This window comes from Triticum urartu, chromosome 6A (assembly GCF_056163025.1).
Source record: "Triticum urartu cultivar PI428250 chromosome 6A, HENAU_Tu73, whole genome shotgun sequence".
NCBI lineage: Eukaryota > Viridiplantae > Streptophyta > Magnoliopsida > Poales > Poaceae > Triticum > Triticum urartu.
Window position 1 is genome coordinate 214,636,583 of NC_141878.1, and position 6,130 is coordinate 214,642,712.

Below are 6,130 nucleotides of genomic sequence, written 5' to 3' on the forward strand. Positions count from 1 at the left end.
CCACTCCGTTTTTAAATTTGAACTTCTAGGTTTATTTTAACAGAGAAATCTTTTTTACAAAATTGTTTGAGATGCTTTTTCTAATGACCTTTGGGTTTTTTTGGATGAAAGTTTTTGTTATGTGATACCTCTGAACTTAGTTTTTTCTAAAACATGAACTTCATGTTCGAAAAGCAAAAAATTACACAAGAATATACATGCACAGTACAACACCAATTCGTATTACACACAACACTATGTGCTGGTACACTATGTGCAGGCATTACACACAATACTATGGTCATCTTCCACGACCGCGGCGGCGGAGCAGGACGACGCCGCGGCCGGGCCTCGCGCGTGAACATCAAACTCTTTTTTTATTACAACGTCTTCGTTTATTTTTTTAGAAACATGGAAATATGATATTTTTTACTATTTGAAGTTTTAACTTTTTTACAATTTGAAATTTTCAAAATTTTCTAGACGGAACTCAAGTAAATTTTTCCATAAGCCAAATACAGAAACAATCAAACAAAAGAAGGACATAGTTTCAATTGTTTCCTGCTTGTTGCTATACGAACATTTTTCATATAAAAAAAGACATACTATACCTCTCATTCCTCACCACACTTTGAACAGAAAAAGGTATAAGAGCACATATTTGGATGGTTAGTGCTCCCTCGAGTTAGGAGGAATAACGATAGAGAATCAAAACTGAATGTTTTTATGTTTGTACTTTAGGCAAACGAAACCTCCTGCTCCTTTTGAATTGCTTGGTTAGCAGGATAACACAACGGACATCGACAAACATCCGTGCACATCTTTTTTCTAGTTTTTGGTGAAGTTCGACTTGGTCTGCAGGAGAAGCATGAACATGCTCATCTTTTTTCTAGTTTTTGGTGAAGTTTGACTTGGTCTGCAGCAGAAGCACGAACGTGCTCATCTTTTTTCTAGTTTTTGGTGAAGTTCGACTTGGTCTTTAGGAGAAGCACGAATGGGATCACCGATGGCTGAGCCAGAAGGAGACTGTTCCCTCCTTTTTATAGAATTTCACATGGGGAAATTAGGAAGAAGACGCTAAGAACTCTGCTGCTGTTGTAGTCGACCTACTAGTAGCGTACGAATTGAACTTCAGTTAAGCTACTTTTTGCTGCCCAGGAGACGACGCGGCTGCCGGTGATGCACTGCTTGAGTGGCGTACCATCGTTTTGCCGCTCTATCCAGCCGCAATTCTTGTCAGTTGTTGTGAAATGTCAAAATACATACAGGTAGTAATATATGAACTTTTGGGGAAATAGTAAATGAACTTCTAAAATACATTTCTGTTTTCTCACATAAACAAAATAAGAAACAACATGGTTTTCTCACATACAGGCAGCTAATGTTTTGTAGTACACAACAGCCTGAACCTGAATACCTGATGCACACATTGAACCTACGAACTGAAGAAACCAGTATATGCCGCCTCACCACCTGCTCAGTATGCTAATGCAAAAAAAAAGGTTCTCTCCCTCGATCTCGATCTACTTCCCCTTGAGCTTGCCGTTGGCCTCCTTGGAGTCCTTGGAGTTGAGCATGTCCCGGGCCTCGATCCAGATGACCATGGCGTCGGCGAGCTTGATGAAATAGGGGTCGATCTTGCCGAGCTTCTCCTTGACCTGCTGCGAGAGCGAGATGTAGCACTTCTGCACGGTGTCGCATTCCTTGTCAGCTTCGCGACCTAGAAGAAGGGGATGATGTCCTCCTGCCAGAAGATGCCCTTGTACTCCTTCAGGTTCACGAACGGGTTGCTGGCCTTGCTGTGGCAGATGTAGGGCAGCCCCGTCTTGACTCCTAGCCCAAGGTGGTCACAGATCACCTGCACACATACACAAATTATTCAGGAAAAGTTCAGTACAGTCGGACCAAACTCAAAGACGATGTGTGTGTTTAGTTTAGTTATAGTTACCTTGACGCACCAGTCGGCCACATGTCGTCGTAGCGTCCGATGGGCTGGCCGTCGCCCATGAGGCCGACGTATATGGGCGGGCCGATGAGCTCGCGGTCGAAGGCCAGGTTCATGCCGCACGTGGAGGAGGAGTAGGAGGGCGTGCCGGAGCAGAGGGCAGGCTGCACCGAAGGGGAGGGAAGGTCGAGGTGGCGTAGAGGGAAGTTCGCGCCGGACGGGAGGGAAGGGCGCGCCGCACTGCACCACCGGGCGATGGACGGTGACATCGCGGCGGACGGATCTCGCGGTTGGGGCGGCGGCTGGATCCTGCGGTGGGGGGCGGCGCCACAGCCGGATCCGAGGCGTGTGGCGGAGTTGCAGCTGGATCCGGGGGACGGTGCGGCGGGGTTGTAGGAGGAGACCGGCGGCGGGACCCATGGGCCGGGGGGCGCTCTGGTGGCGGGAGCGCGCTGGGGAAGAAGGGGCGGCCGAACCTGGCGCGGCGCTGGATCCGCTCGTCGGCGGCGGCGGTAGGTGTCCGGAGTTAGGCGCGCCGGCGGGATGTAGGACGGCGGTGGTGGATCGGGAGAAGTTCATCGGCGGCGGCGCGATGCCGTGAGGAGTGTGCAGATGGGATCGGGAGAGGGTAGTGGAGGGAGTCGTGGGAAGTGGGTGGGGTGGGGTTTTTTCTTTGACCGGTCGGGTGGGTTTTCTCAGGAGTTCGGGAACGCCTCTTCGGACCCTATATAGGGCGCGTCGTGATCCAAACAGTTATTCTAATCCTGGGATTAGAATAGTGCTACTATATATATGTGTGTGTGTGTGTGTGTGTTCATTAACGACGCCTTGCAACCGTACACTTTGGTACGGCCGATACACCAGGGGCTTAAGTACCCATAATATGGTGTGAGAAGTCCGAACACTTTCACAAAGTGCGGCACCCCGAGCTTATAGCATTATATGCATCGGCTCCAAATCATGTCTTTGGTCAAATGTTGGGTTTGCCGGGCTCCTATGTTTTGGTACCTTACGTTCTGCTCAATCGGCTAAGGTAGCGCTAGGAGAACTATTGCGATTGTGCCCCGGTTCTTCCGGGATGAGCACCTCAGTAGAGAAAGCTAAAACTAACTGTCATGATAAGGCGAGAGACTGGTCGCTGTTCAGCGAGGTTTTCGAGTCCCTAAAGACTTATGCCGCTTAGGGCGAGGGGTCGGCCCTGTCCGGCTTAAAGGCATGTATCGCCCCTGAATTCGGCCTTCCGAATACCAAGGGCTTCGCCGAAATTTAAAATTATAGAATTCTATGGCTAAGTGAGAGTGATAAAGCATTATTAGTCTGGTTGCCTTGTTCGCTGTGCTGAGCACCTCCCTCGAAGGACCCAAACTTGGGAACAAGAGTGCTCAGGTTTATCCCGAACACCCCAGCACTCGTGGCATGGGGGCAGAAGCCGAGGACTAGCCATCTCTCAGATTGGATAAACGGCCAAACAGAAGGCAATATTTTAAATTCAAACAAGCATTGCATAGCGCATATGAAACAAGTTTTCATAAATACAGGATAAAATGAGCAGGTCTCACTCAAATATTACATCTTTAGAACACTCATCCGCTATAAGACAGGCACCAGGCAGAACACCCTCATAGTACATCTCGGGGTGGCGGTGCTCCTTGCCCTCCGGCGGCCCTTCCTTGATCAGCTTCACGGCGTCAAGCTTGACCCACTGCAATTTCACACGGGCGAAAGCCCGGCGTGCACCTTCAATGCAGACGGATCGCTTGACGACCTCCAGCCGCGGGCAGGCATCCACAAGCCGCCTCACCAGGCTGAAGAAGCTGTTCGAAAGGGCATCGCCAGGCCACAACCGGACTATAAAGCCCTTCATGGCCTGTTCGGCCGCCTTATGTAGCTCGACCATCTGCTTCAGCTGGTCGCTCATTGGCACTGGATGTTCGGCCTCAGTATACTGAGACCAGAACAACTTCTCCATTGATCTTCCATCCTCGGCCTGGTAAAATTGTGCGGCATCGGACACGCTATGGGGTAAATCTGCGAATGCTCCTGGAGAGCTCCAGATTCGGGTAAGTAATCGGTAATTTACTTTTACATGCTTGCTTTGCATATAGAAAGCCTTACCCGCCGCTATCTTCTTCATTGCGTCGATCTCCTGGAAGGCCTTTTGGGCTTCGGCCTTGGCACTTTTTACGCTCTCGAGGGCCGCGGCAAGCTCAGACTCTCGCGTCTTTGAGTCAAGCTCCAACGCCTCATACTTCGCCACAAGAGCCTGGAGCTCTTGCTGCACCTTGCCCACCCAAGCCTCGTGCTTCTTTCGCTCGGTGTTCTCCTTGGCCGCTTTATCTTCGACCTCAGACAGCGCTTGCTTTAGGGTCGCCACTTCGGTCGTGGCCCCTGGCAAATTCATGATAATCCTGTCATTTTGCAATCGCATTATTTTTATACATATACATAGATTAGGTACTACTTACCTTTATTCTCCTCGAGCTGCCTCTTGGTAAGGCCGAGCTCGTCCTGGGACCCTTTAAGGTCCTGCTTCAGTACGGCGACCTCCGCAAGTGCGGCGGACGCAAGCAGCGAAGCCTGCATGTGCATATTGACATACTTCTATTAGACTCCTGCGATATTGTTTGATCCTCTATTCGGCTTTTCTTTGTGAACACCGAACAGAGCATCAGGGGCTACTGTCTATGCGGTAATATTTTTCCTATACTTTAAACACTTACCTCAAAGCCTGTTAGAAGGCTGGCACAGGCTTCAGTCAATCCGCTCTTAGCGGACTGAACCTTCTGGATCACCGCACTCATAATAGTGCGGTGCTCCTCATCGATGGAAGCGGTGCGAAGCGCTTCCAGCAGATTGTCCGGCGCCTCTGGATGGACAGAGGTCGCCGGTGCAGGCGTCTCGCCCCTCTTAGAAGGAGGCCGCCTACCCGAGCCCGGAACCACTGGAGGTTCCGGCACAGTGTTCGGCTGAGGGCCGAACTCGGGGCTCTCAGGGGCCCCGTCCCCTCGGCTCCCAGAGTCCGGAAGGTCGCCTTGAGGCGCCTCCAGGACTGTCTCCCCACGACCCGGTGCCTCTTGAGACAACACCTCGGCGTCGACAGCAGGATGAGGGGAGGTGGCGGTCGGGACCGGATCGCTATCCATGTCCGACGAGCCCAGGGAGCCGTCCGATGATACATCGATACTGGCTCGTGGCGGCCTGCATAATCATGTTTCGGCGTTAGGGAAAGCAGTGTAGCAAAGGAATACTATGACTTACTTTGGTATCCGAATACTTATGACTTCCCCAGGGGCTTGGCCCTGGGCAGCCACTCGTCTTTGCTGTCGGCGGCGGTGGTGGAGTAGTCCGTAGGGAGGGTCCGCCCTTTCTTGGACCCTCCGGCCTCCCCAGTTGGGGTGGCCTTCCTTTTCTTGTCTCCCCCATCTGGAGGGGGAGCATCCTCTTCTGCCTCCTCGTCTTTGGGGGAGGATTGCGCCGTAGAGTCCTCGGACGGTAAGTCCGGTGACGCCTAGCGTCGGGAACTCTTTCGGGCTCCCTTGGCCTTCTTGGTCTTCTCTGGCACCGTATAAGGAGCCGGAGTCAGCATCTTCGTCAGAAGAGCGTTTGCTGGGCCTTCGGGCAAAGGATCCGGACAGTCGATCTGTCCGGCCGTCTCCTGCCAATCCTGTCAAAGGTACGGGAGTTTAGATCCCGCATGGAGCCAAGCTATGAAAACATCTATCCTGTAAGAGGTAAAAGCAGCTTACCGCGCTGGCTTGGCGCTTCACGCTGAATCCGCGATCCTCAATAGTAGGAGGGGGGACCTTGGCGCTCTTGAACAGCACCCTCCAGGCATCTTCGTGAGTTGTGTTGGAAAGCCTGTTCAGAGTTCGGTGTTGCGCCGGGTCCAACTCCCACAAGTTGAAGGCCCGTTGTTGGCACGGGAGGATCCGACGGATGAGCATGACCTGGACTACGTTGACAAGTTTGAGCTTCTTGTTGACCATGTTTTGAATACATGTTTGGAGTCTGGTCAGCTCTTCCGAACTACCCCAGGACAGGCCCTTCTCTTGCTAGGAGGAGAGCCATGTGGGGAAGCCAGATCAGAACTCGGGGGCCGCTACCCATGTAGGGTCACGCGGCTCGGTGATGTAGAACCACCCCGACTGCCACCCCTTTATTGTCTGCACGAAGGAGCCCTCGAGCCATGTGACGTTGGGCATCCTG

General features: G+C 52.0%; 1 pseudogene; it reads right to left on the reverse strand.

The window, feature by feature from the left end:
* Positions 1-1,502: 1,502 nt before the first annotated feature.
* LOC147964805 (UDP-arabinopyranose mutase 1-like) lies at positions 1,503-2,193 on the reverse strand (annotated as a pseudogene).
* Between the last annotated feature and the right edge of the window lie 3,937 nt (positions 2,194-6,130).